Consider the following 13,073-nt stretch of genomic DNA (forward strand, 5'->3'; position numbering starts at 1 on the left):
GGACAGGCCCCACGTCCGGACCACTCCCCCCCAAAATAGAATAATAGCCAATGACTTAGTCCAAATGTTTATAAATCTACAGTAACAAACTGACTCCTTAGCAGCTGTGATTTCATTTTAAAAAATTCTCAAATACAGATAAGTGGATACAGGCAAAGGGCATGTCAAAGGGATGTCAGAACAAATCTAGTTCAAACTAACATCTAGAATAATCCACACAACACATATCAACTTAGACAGTAAGATACTCAAACATGGGTCTCAGGAGAGATACCTGGTTCGGGTTGCCTTGACTATTACCTTTCCTGAGACCTCTATCTAATACAATAATTCTGGTATTTGGCCCCTATAGTTTCAACCTGATTGTTAAGCTTGAGATTGGAGTCTATCAAGCTACAAATTGCCATAAAAAGAAACTTAATATAAACTGTCCTTTGCAGTTTTGCTGTATTCCATAAGGACAGCACACAAACTATATACTATCTGCCTAAAAGACCCTTCCTTCCAGGAGGATGACAAACAAACTTGCTGCACTCTCCTCTCAGCAAAAGTGGCCTGGAGAAATCATTGCCAAGATAGGCAGCATTACAGGGCAGGTCTCTAACAACCTGAATCTAATGGTTAACAAAAATAACAGCTTCCAAGATTTTTCCAAACTTCAGTTTACCTGCACAAAAATAACAGCTTTACAAATTTCCCAAACTTCATTTTTATCCTGTGGAACTTTATCCACATGCACATCCTAGCAATAGAACGTGGTTTCAAAGAGCCACAACACTTCCTCTCCACCAGAGGAAATACACATCCAAGTCCAACCATAGAACGAATCCTGTCACTGAAGTACAGATTATATAAAACAAAGAATTTAGCCAACCTACAGAAGTCCGAAGAAGACAGAGCACACAAAAGATAAGAAAAAGGCACATCCTGTTGAAAAGAGATTCAGGATGTCACATATTATTTAACAAAGAAAAAAAGCTACAGTTGCAGATTGAGAAAACACTATCCAAGGTCTGCAGGCTTGGGAATACCTGCCTGAGAGGAAAGACCAGAGGGCTGTGAATCTTTATCACTAGGGTACTCTAGGAAATCTGTGCCTATGAGAAAAACAGCTCAAATAAATCCAAGAAATTGAATCATTTGAATGAGAATGAAGCTGGTTTCTGCTAGCCAAACAGGTTTGGGACTCCCTGCTGAATCAAAGAATAGACACATAGCACCAGCCAGCAGCAAAATCTCAGAGGTCCTTTCCTCCACTTAAAGTTCAAATTAAAGGTTAGAATACACACAGAGGGCAATATTGCCCTCTGTGTTTTATGTATTGACTCATTTGTTCAACTCTGGTTTTTCCAAATTGTAATTTATAATAAGGCCATTTAACTTCACCAATCATTTAATCCATTTAATATTTGATTTCTCTCTTCTTTAGTCTCTATTTTGTTTATTTTTAAACGGAAGCTATCATACCTGAATCACATCCTAACAATCCTCTTTGAAATATATTTCCATCCCTTCATTGCCACTTCTCTTCATCTATACTACCCATACCTCATCATCCAAGATATAAACAAATTCAGAGAGGATGGATGAAAAAAGACCTTACAAACAAACTCATCAGGAATTAAGGAGTAGCTATACTTATAACAAAATCAATTGCAGGTCAAAATCAGTAAGAAGAGACTAAAACATTATCACCTCATATAAAAAAGGGAATGAATGTTCCATGAAGAAGAAATTATGGGGGTCAACATTAATTGGACTTTACAGTACTGACAAAATGCAAAATAAAAATTAAATAATAAAACCCATTTTGTTGTATTATCATTCACATCTAAGGTGAATCTCTTCTTTAGTTAACTTTTTTTTTGGTGAGAGTGAAATATAGATATGAATCTAAGTAACTTGGAAGCCATCTTGGCATCTTGCTATTAATTATAGATGGGGCTTTCCAAACTCTAGAGGTTATAGAGGAAACTCTTTGGACTGTAAAAATTGTCATGGGCTCCAGGAAACTACCACTTCATCTAGGTAATTGGGGTCTTGATTGTCCTTTATTGTCCCTATGAATCATCACTTTATTAAAGTATCCCCACCTAATCATTTAACCTATATATTATCACTTTGTTAGAGTTAACTATCCCCACCTATTTTGCCTATGTATAAACATTTTATTAAGAATAAGTATATTCACTTTGCCTTTGTATAACCACTATTATTAGGAATAATATCCTCATTTAGCTTGTTTTGTTTTATGTATGACACTTTTGTTAGATTGTTAAGATTTGGTCTTCACCTCAAGTACATGTCCTTGTCTTTAGATACTATGTGCTAGCTCTGTTCTGGGCTGCTGGTCTTTCAGACAGGAGTCTACCATGCAGTCGCTGGCTTTTTAATAAATACTCCAAATTCGACCTTTTAAATTGTGGCATCTCTGAATCCCGATAATTGAGAGTACCTTACAACAAGAGTACAGTGCTAAAGTCTTCCATTAGCAAACACATTTTACAAATATATATACATATAGATATACCTACATATCTATATGTATATATACTTATATATCTGTATGTATATATATTTCCTCTAAAATAAGGAACAAGACAGGATATTTCATTTTCTCTACTAATTTCCAATAAAGTGCTGAAATTCCTAACCACACCAATAAAAGGAAATGATACAAAAGGAAACTCAAAGAGGGAAAGAAGTAAGGAAACTATCCTCATAAACAGATTAAAAACTTACTTCTGAAGTACCTAGATAAACCCCCTCATTCCCAGGTGCTGAAGCTAATGAATACTTACAGCAAACTAGCAGGAAAAGAAAGGAAAAGTAAAGGAAGGAAAGAGAAAATAAAAATCTATCCTTTCCCATATATGAAAAAAAAATGAAGTTGAGGAGTAAATTGGGAAAGAAATGCTGTTTGTAATAGTCTGAAAAAAGTAAATTAAAATACCAAGTAATCAATATATTTATTAACAGCTGAAGGACCACTACAACTAAAACTGTAAAATATTGAAGAAATAAACTGAAGAAAAGATTAGGAGGGGCTGGGAAGGTGGCTCAGTGGTAGAGTGTTTGCCTTGCATGCATGAGGCCCTGGGTTCGATTCCTCAGCACCACATAAGCAAAAAGAAAAAAGCCGGAAGTGGTGCTGTGGCTCAAGTGGTAGAGCGCTAGACTTGAGCTGAAGAGCTGGGGGACAGTGCCCAGGCCCAGAGTTCAGACCCCACCTCCGGACCCCCCCCCAAAAAAAAAAAGAAAAGATTAGGAGTGAAAATACCTCCAAGTTCTCAGACTTGCAAAATTAATATTGTGAAAATGGACATAACTGCCAAAGGAAATCTACAAATTCAGTACAACATACATAAAAATTGTTGACTGAGATAAAGACAATATAAAAATTCTAATGAAAGTCCTAGAACAACAGAAGCAATTTTGAGTAAATTAGCAATAATGAACGAAGGTATGACATTCCAAAACTTTAACTTTACTATGAGCTACAGTAGCAAGTAAGATTGGTACTGGCACAAAAATAGGTTTGAAGACAAGTAGTATAAAATAGAAGTCCCATTAATAAACCCATATACCTGTATGCATCTGGTATTTGATAAAGTAGTAAAAAACTACATGTTGGAAAAAAAGGCAATCTTTAACCAATGGTGTTAGAAAAATTGGATATCTGAAGTAATATGGCTGGCACCATATTGGCCACAAGGTTGGATGGCAGGACCTCGCATCTTATCTTCTTGCTGGGGGAAGGAAATGTCCCCACCCATCACCTGCCTCCCAGGTGATGGGCATGCCTGGAACCATGGAGGCTGTAGCCAGTACTTCGCTGAGAGGTTACTGAATCTGTCAGTCCATTGCCTGCGACTGGGAATTTCCTGTGGCCCTGCCCTGGGCTTGGGCCCTATTTAGGCCCAGACCAGCCTAGCTGCCTCTACCACCATGTCTCCATGATCCTGTCCTGTGTCCTGTCTTCTGGCTGGTCTCTGGTCATCATGGCATCCCAAATTTCATTCTCCATCAGAGCTGAATTAGCTTGCTGGTATTGTTTTTGTTCTTTCCTTCCTCTCTCGCATTTTTACTAATTCTCTTTTGTGTAGTTGAGTGCTGAAGGCCTTTGTAACAACGCCTTTGTAACAACGGTCTGCCTCTAGCCTGCTTGCTAATTGTATAATAAAGACTCTAATATTTTATATTCGAAAATGTGGCTTCTGGGATGATTCACCTTATAATACTCCATATATAGAAAAACCCAAACTGGATCTCTTGACTGTCACACTGTCTACTCAAAATGGCACTTCAATTTAAGACCTAAAATCTTGAAACAAATACAAGACTGGCTAGGAGGAACACTAAAACTACTGGCATATTCTGAATACAGACCAGGGGTTCAGCTTATTGATAACTGAGAAATCATTTTGTAACAAGCCAAAAAGTGTCTGTACAGCAAAGTTTGTATTTAATCAAGAAAAAAACATCAATGTACTGATCTGGACTTAGACTCCATTTTGAAGGCCTTTACCAAAAGTATCCATTGTGAAGGCCTTTACTGAAAGTATCCATTGTAAGGACTTTTACTGAAAGTATGAACTCAGGTTCCTGGAAAAACTGCAAAATGTCCTAATAACATTCTGCCCTCGCTATAGCCTAGCAATAGCCATCAGTGGATGACAGGAAGGTACCTAAAGCTCCAGATGTTTCTTAAGATAACATAGTTTGCTGCTTAACCACTTAGCTCATGCACCCTAGCCAATAAGATTGTTACAAGATTCACTCACTAAATGTTAACCAATCATGTAACCCTTAAGTTGGAAACCCCCTACCCTTGCTGTAACCATAGTAAAAACCCTGCTAAACTGGAAGTCAGGGCTCTCAACTCTGACCCGCTCCACAGGTGATGGTTCTGAGTCCAGGCTGGAGCTTGCAATAAATGACTCTCATGTGCTTGCATCAGAATCAGTTCCTTGGTGGTCTTTGGGGACCCTTATCTGGGCAGAAGATCTCAAAATGAAACGTCTTTATCGGCTATACATCTGAAAAGGGCATAATATCCACAATAGACAAGGCACTCCGAAACTAAGCTGTCCTAAATTCAGTAAACCAATGAGTGGACAAAGAAACCACAGAAAGAATTACCAATAAAGACATGAGGAAATGCTCAAAATTCTCATTTTAATACGAATCAAAGTAATATTGAGATTTCATCTTACCCCTGCGAAATCATCCTATATCAAGTATACAAAAAATAAATGCTGGTTGTGAGTTGAGGAAAAAGGAGCTTTATTATACTGTTAGTGGGAATGAATGTAGTGTAATATTCAGGAAGACAGATTGAATATTCCTAAAAACTCAACTAGCTTGTGATCAAGCAATACCATTTTTGGTCATCTATCCTGAATATTACAAGTCAGTTTGCAGTAAAGACTCTTGAACATCTATGTTTGTTGCTTCACAGTTTACTATAACCAAGGAAATCAAACAGCCCAATGCTCTATGAGCGGATAATGAAAATGTTGTATTTTATATATATATATATATATATATATATATATATATATATATATAATGTACAACACTTATAGCATAAATTATTACTCCTTTTAAATTCTTTAATAACTGATTAATAAGAAAGGTCAAAGGAATAAAATTGTTCTCTTGCTTTCCCTTATCTAGTTTTCCTGAATCAACTATGGACATGTCCCTCTACTTTGTGTGATCACCTCTAACCATAGGCTACATTGAGAATTACTAAACCTGGAAACTTGCTACTCTCTTCTTGAAAGGTTCTTCAATTGTTCCACTAAGTTTGAGTATAGGATTATCATCTTCTGCCATCAAAATAAATATAACACAATGGCTACCACTCAGAGTGCTATTTATTCATTCATTAGTTAATAGATTTAGCTGAGAATAAAGCACTGGGTAACTGTATTCATACACATACCTGTTCTCCTGTGTCAGTTGAGGCCTCATTATCAACCAAAATAAAACCTTAAGTTCTATGACAAACAGCTGCTTGTCTCAAAACATGGCAATTGATTCTGAGAAAGCAAATATTTTTAAGAGGTCCACTTAAGAGAACTTCTTAGGGTAGCAAAACTAAACATGTTGCAATGTACACAGAAGACATTATAAAATCAACTAAGATTTCACAATTGCTGTATGAAAGACAGTCAGTCATTGACACTTTATTGATTCAAACGTATTGGGTGGTCTATTTGTTCATTGCCAGCTAACAGACTTATCAATCACACCAATCAACCATCTATGTATTTCTTGACTTCTATATTGCACCCCCACTTTCTATTTGTTTTCTTTCGCTTTTTCTTTTTAAAATGGAAACCATCACATCTGAACCACAGTTTCTACAACTTAATCCTCTTTCAAATTGGGCTATAGATTCCAACTGTGTAAAATGTTAAGGGATCCCAGAAACCTAGAGAGGAGAATGGGCAGCCATCTTACAACAGCCTGAAAAGACCATTGACAGAGACTACTATACGCAAAAGTATTTTGGAGAACGACAGTACACCATCTCCCAGAGTCTGGTTTAACAAGGAAAGCTACCGCTAAAGATTCTTAAAATTACTCTTTGTAAGCCTATTAGCTATTAACCTGTATAAGATTAACTCTGGTTTCTCCAAGTTGTAAATCAGAAGGAGGTGATTCACCTTTCAATCTTACCACATTTTTGCCCATTTTTTGTTCCTTGCTCTTCTTAAGGGAAATGATTATATCTGAACTATAATTACCACCAATTGTTCCTTTCTTCCTTTCTTTTTCTTTTTTTTGTGCAATCACAGGGTTTGAACTCTGGGCCTAGGCACTGTCTCTGACCTCTTTTGTTCAGGGATGATGCTCTACCACTTCGAGCCACAGCTCCACTTCTGGTTTTCTGGTGGTTTTAGAGATAAGAATCTTACCAATCAACCTTCTCCATTTAATTCTTGAGCTTCATATCACCACACTTTCCCCTTTTTTTCTTTCTCACACTTCTTTAATGGAAACCATCTTATCAGAACCATAATTCCCAACAATTATTGCTATCACATATCTGAGTTTCAATCCCTGTATACAGTAATATATATTACTCATGTATCTCCCACCTCCATTCCCTAACTTTTATCAATAACAAACTACCTCCTAATAATCTGCTCAAATAACGATCATTTGTTTTTCTGTTCTATTTCCTTTGCTGTGTTTTTTATTTCAGTCTTCTGTTTCCTGCTTCTGAATGTCCTATTGGCTAATGTACTTCTTTCTCTTCTATTATCCTTTCTCTTTTTTCCTTGTCATTCTCTCAGACTCCCTATTACTGAAGTTTGCACCTAAACATCTGTGTATGCACTTATTCTTTTCTCCACACTTTCACAATACGGGGTCAATACAACATTAGATACCTTTCCCCTCCCCTGAATTACTCATTTCATCTCCCCACTAACCTGTCCTGTAAATACCAACTCTCAATACTTCCCAACCTATATCGTAAAATACTTACAATTATTCCAACAGAACTTCCCCTTCATCTCTGAACTACTACTATGGTGAATTATAACTTTCTAGAACAGAAAGTCTCAGGAAAATTCATATATTTATACTAATTACTTATTTTGTTCAAAAGTCAAGGGTACAGGATAGATTCTGTTAGTGTTACAGGGTACAGGAGAAATCATGAACAAATTTCATGTACTTGAGTTAAAGTAAATTGAATATTGAGTGATGTAATGACAATAAAAGTAAGAAGAGTTGTGCATATATTTAAGAGACAATCTATGACACACACAGAAAATGAATTCAAACAACACTGAAGTTCTAAAAAAGTCATATCCTGTATTTTAAAAAGTCCTTGATTCCAACACAATAGTATAATATGTACAAAAATTGGTAAATAAGTACACAACAAGCCTGAAAATAAAAAATAAAAATAAGAGACCACTATGCATGGTGACAACATGCTGGGGGCTAAGGCAGAACAACTGAGTGTTTATGGACAGCCTGTGCTAAAATAATAAAATTCTGTGGGAAAACAAAACCAAACAAACATAAGAGTAAAAAAGTTTGTATGTGATCAACTTAAAGAAAAAATAAAAGTAACAACTCAGGGACACATAACATAGCAACAGATTCTTAAGAGGAATAAGGGAAGATGAATTTGGCATATAACCAAGAAACCACACAGAAGAAAGTCAAGGTGGAAAAGTGCATAGAGGAAGAAGAATGCTAACAGTTCTCTGGACCAGGAGAGGGAATAAGAAGTCAGCAAGTCTTTTGATTTTTATCAATTTTTATCAATTTATCCCACCTAGGGATCCTTAAACTCAGTGCTAGGAAAAATAAACCAAAATAAAGAGAAAATAAGTGAAATTAGGCAAAGCCCTCAATCAAATCTCCTGTTTTTAAAATATGTGGTTTCAACTAGAGAGAAAATAATGGTAATAACAATACCTAACTGCTAGCCAGCTACTGGAGGTTCACACATGCAATCCTAATAACTCAGGAGACAGAGATATGAGGACTGCAGTTCAAAGACAGCCAGATGGTCAATCAGACCCCTTTACTCCAATTTAACAGCAAAAAACTGAAGTTGTGATGCAAGTGGTAGAACTCCAGATTTGAACAAAGAAGCTGAGGAAATGAGATACTGAATTGAGCTCCAGTTCTAACATAAAGCACACACCAACAAATAACTAGTATGTTGCTGGCAATAATAGGAAAGGTACTACATTTAAATCTGTATTTCGTAGCTAAAATATAAATAAATTCATATATAGTTTAAATGAAATAATGAAAGTATTTGAAGAAAACACACATCGAGTTTTCTAACTACGGTGTCAGGGAGAAACTAAAAGCAAAACACAAAAATAAAAAGTAAGAAAACACCAATAAAATATTTGAAAAAATCATTTTTATATGTGTGGGGCACATGGGCAGCAAAGATGGCGCTGAGAGGGAGTGGGCAGAGCCCGAGTTGTTGACATTAAAATCTGATTGGATATCATGATCAGGTGAAGTGACATCAGTGTGTGAACAGTTCATGGACAGCAGGGAAAGTATAGAAAGCTTAGGTGCATGATAGGGTGACCTCTACAGTGATTGGTTAGTTCCTTTTCCTCCCCTTTTATGCCATGCAGTTTTTTTGCTTTAAAAATGCTTCCTGTGTGATAATAAATTCCTGCTTGACCTGACTCCCTGCTACATCTGACTGTCTCTGAGGCTAAGGGAGGCTGGGGAATGGGCAAGTGGCCCACTTACCTTTCCTCGGACCCCGTCTGTCTTCCGTGGGATGGATGAAGACCCAACAGATATGTTTATGTTTTATAAAAATTAATTTGCAATACATTTGATAATATGATAAACTTTTTAAAAGGTTTTAAAGCCTTTAGATACAAGTCTGCAGGCAACAAAATGAATACTACAACTTTTTTTAGTTGTTTTTCAAAACTCACTAAAATGAAATCTTTCTATTCTACAGTGGTGCCTCACATTTTTAATCATAGCATCTCAGAAGGCTGAGGATCTTAGTTCAAAGACAGCCCAAGCAAGAATGTCCTTAAGACTCTCATTTCTAATTATACACCAAAAAGTTACAAGTAGAGGTATCGCTCAAGTTGTAGAGGACAATAAGCTACAAAGCACCAGTAAGGCCCTGAGTTTCCTCCCCAATACTGGCACAAAAGACTAAATAAAACATATTTGCAATCAAATGAAATAAATTCATGTATTACTGAGAGTAATATAAATTGTCACAAATTTTCTAGAAGGCCCATTGAAAATATGTATACAAAGCAATAAATGCACAAATGTTCTTTAATCAGTTGGCCTTTTACTCGGTGTAGCAAACAATAAAATTAAGGCAGCTTGGTAAGATAAAGTAATATTTATCCCAACTGAAAAGTACTATTATAAGATATTAAAAGTTGCCACCAGTATTTCTCATTCTCAGTTCTTGCTTCCTACCTCAACATACAAGATAAATAAACTAATATTATTAAATAACCAATATTATCTACTGGTTAGCAAGAACTTATCCAGAGACTGAAGGAAAATAAACTCCTCCAATAGCTCACTCAAAAAGTTCACTTCATCTTCTACCACACAGTACATCTATTCACTTTCAATTCACCTATCGCCTTTATAAATATAATCCCTTTCCTGCTTCTAGTGACTAAAAATCCAAATAGTCATCTTCTTCATAAACACCCTCACTAAAGACATAACACAATTACATCCTTGGACTCACATGACTTAACCAAAAGAAAACTTCAAGTGAAGAGGTAGCACATTCCATTTGTGAATGGAATGTACAAATTAATCTATTCCATTACCATTTGCTCTATACCTGCTGCATGAAAGCAGGACACATTTTCTAGAGCTAGGTTTAGAACTCAGAAATCAAGACATAAGTTCAGGAATAAATATAACAAGCGCTTTGGAAAAACGAGGAGTGGAAAGGTATCAATTCGTTATCATGACAGTGATTGAGAATTGTATCCTCGCTTCCCTGCCTGAGTCTCACTGAAGATTATGTGAGTATGGAATTTGTTCTTTGCAAAGAACACAGAGTTCATTTTTAAGATTCCAGCCAGTAACATTTTCTGGATTATGATGGAGATAGGTAGCTTAGGTGCTACCTATCATCTGTACCTAGATACTGAATCCCCTTAGATAAAATCCTCTGTATTTATTCAACATTTTCAATGGCATGCTAATTTCTTTTATTGTTTCTTTGTTCATTTTTTTGTTTTTGATTGTAAAAATACTGAACAGAGGAGTTACAGTTACATGAATATGGTAATGAATAAATTTCATATCAAGCATTATTAGCTGCTATTTTTTTAATATCTTAAATTTCTTAATTATTTTATTCATGCCTTAAGAGGACTAGTATGGAAAAATAACATTTTTCCACCATGAGCTCATATTAACTCTAAAAGATACCAAAACTGCTTATAATTGTATATATTTCTCCAGACTCATTTTTCTGCTATAGCTCCAGGGATTGTATATCTTTATATGCCAATTAAATTTGGTATGCCAGACAGGAAATAACTGACCTGGGGTATGAGGTTGCCATACTTCTATTTCTCACTGTATATGTATAAACATGTGTATGTTTATACAGAAGCCAATTTCTTTTGGTTCTAATTTATATGAATTGGACTTTTGTCCAATTTCGTCCAAGTTTTCAGGTGTCAAGTAATTTTTTTTCTACTTTGAACACAGTGTGAATCACATGTCATACTCTCAACTTTTATGCAGAAAATTTTGCCAATTGTTATGTGGTATATATACCAGATTCCATCCATGCGGGAACCATATGGCAAAGGTGCTTTCTATCTATGCTACATTTCATTTTGTTAGTCACTGAAGAGTTAGTGACTGCATTTTAGGTACAATAGTACATTTTAGGTTCAATAGTAACAGTGGGGCAATAACAATGCCTTAGAGGATTACGACTATTAACATGTGATAGTTATACTGGCATAAATTTGTGTGCATATGACGTCACAAGCTTGATCACAATTTTATCACAGCTTTAGTGTTCAGACAAACATGAATGCTAGAGTTGTACCAAAAACTGCAGATGCTAATTTTACTGAATTCTGTTCAGGATGTGACACTGCTACTTGCTATTATAGCTACGGTAATCCAGAGGGCAGTGGATTACTTCACTTGTGAATCTAGTCATTTGGGCTGAAATCATTGACTATTTTTTGTTTTAATGCTCATTTTGATAATGCTGCTCCATAGCTATTTTCACCTCTTGGACCACCAAGACTTACTGTGAGTTAATCTATTTGTATTGACAAGCACCATATAAGGTACTATATTATTTTGTTTCTGATTATTTCTATTTATTCATTTACTTAAAAAGCTGCCAGAAAGAAAGTTTCCACTAAAGGTAAAAAGGGTGAAGACATATTTTTAAATTAAAAAATCCCATCAAAGCTCCTGAGTCTGTTTCCACCATCATCATTGCAGAATCAATGTTCTACAAGGGAGTATATTACCAAAATGGTGATGATGTTTCTGTGATTGATGATCAACATGGAAAGCTCTACTCTGCTCAGATCAGGGGTTTTATCTAGGACCAGTATTGAGAGAAAAGCCCAGCACTGACGTAGCTCATTCCCACTCCATCTAGCCCCACAGATCAGTTTGACCCTGTGTCTTATATCATATGGCCAGAGGAAGACCTTCCCAGGAAGATGGAATACTTGGAATTTGTTTGTCATGCACCGTCTGAGTATTTCAAGTCAAGGTCACTACCATTTCCCACTGTCTCCACCAGACCAGAAAAGGGCTATATATGGACTCATGTTGGACCTACTCCTGCAATAATGATTAGGAGACAGTTACCAATCACTTGTAGCTACAACTAAAACCGAGGCTGGGAAACTCAGTAATATATCCCTTACCCAGCATGCCTAAGACCCTGGCTTAAAAACAAACAAAAAACCCAAAAGTTGATTTTTCATTTTCTTATATTTATACAACTCTGAAGAAGATAACTTCTTCCACGAATTGCTTTTTTTGGTCACTCGTGGGGCTTGAACATGAGGCCTAGGTGCTGTCTCTGAGCTCTTTTTGCTCAAGGCTAGTGCTCTACCACTTTGAGCCACAGCTCCACTTCCAGTTTTCTAGTGGTGAATTGGAGTAAGAATCTCATGGACTTTCTTCCCTGGCCTGGCTTTGAACCATGATCCTCAGCTGCTAAGTAGCTAGGATTACAGGGAGCCACCAGAGCTCAGCCCATAAAATTCTTATATGGGAAACTAAAAAGTGTGTTCCCAATGACCTAGTAATTGTTAACAAATTCTGGCAAGTCTCACTTGGGGCAGATTCAGCTCAACCAGTCATGATGGAGGTTCTTTGATCAGGCAGGACCCCATTTCCCTGTTTTGGGGTGGATATGATCTGCCCTTGGAACAATTTCCAGCAAGTCTCTCTCCATCTTCTATATCTTCTCTATGAGGAGCCCTGGTTGGCCCTTTCAAGCTAGCATCCCGTCTTTGTGTCTACTATTTCCAGGCAGACATTTCTTTGTCAGTACATGGGCTTGAACC

The 13,073-nt window shown here is 36.4% G+C and overlaps 1 pseudogene; it reads left to right on the forward strand.

Moving 5' to 3' along the window:
* LOC106002730 overlaps positions 1-12,379 on the forward strand; it is a 50,418-nt pseudogene extending 38,039 nt beyond the window's left edge.
* Positions 12,380-13,073: the final 694 nt, after the last annotated feature.

Source organism: Dipodomys ordii, unplaced genomic scaffold, assembly GCF_000151885.1.
Source record: "Dipodomys ordii isolate 6190 unplaced genomic scaffold, Dord_2.0 Scaffold1000000467, whole genome shotgun sequence".
Classification (NCBI taxonomy): Eukaryota; Metazoa; Chordata; class Mammalia; order Rodentia; family Heteromyidae; genus Dipodomys; species Dipodomys ordii.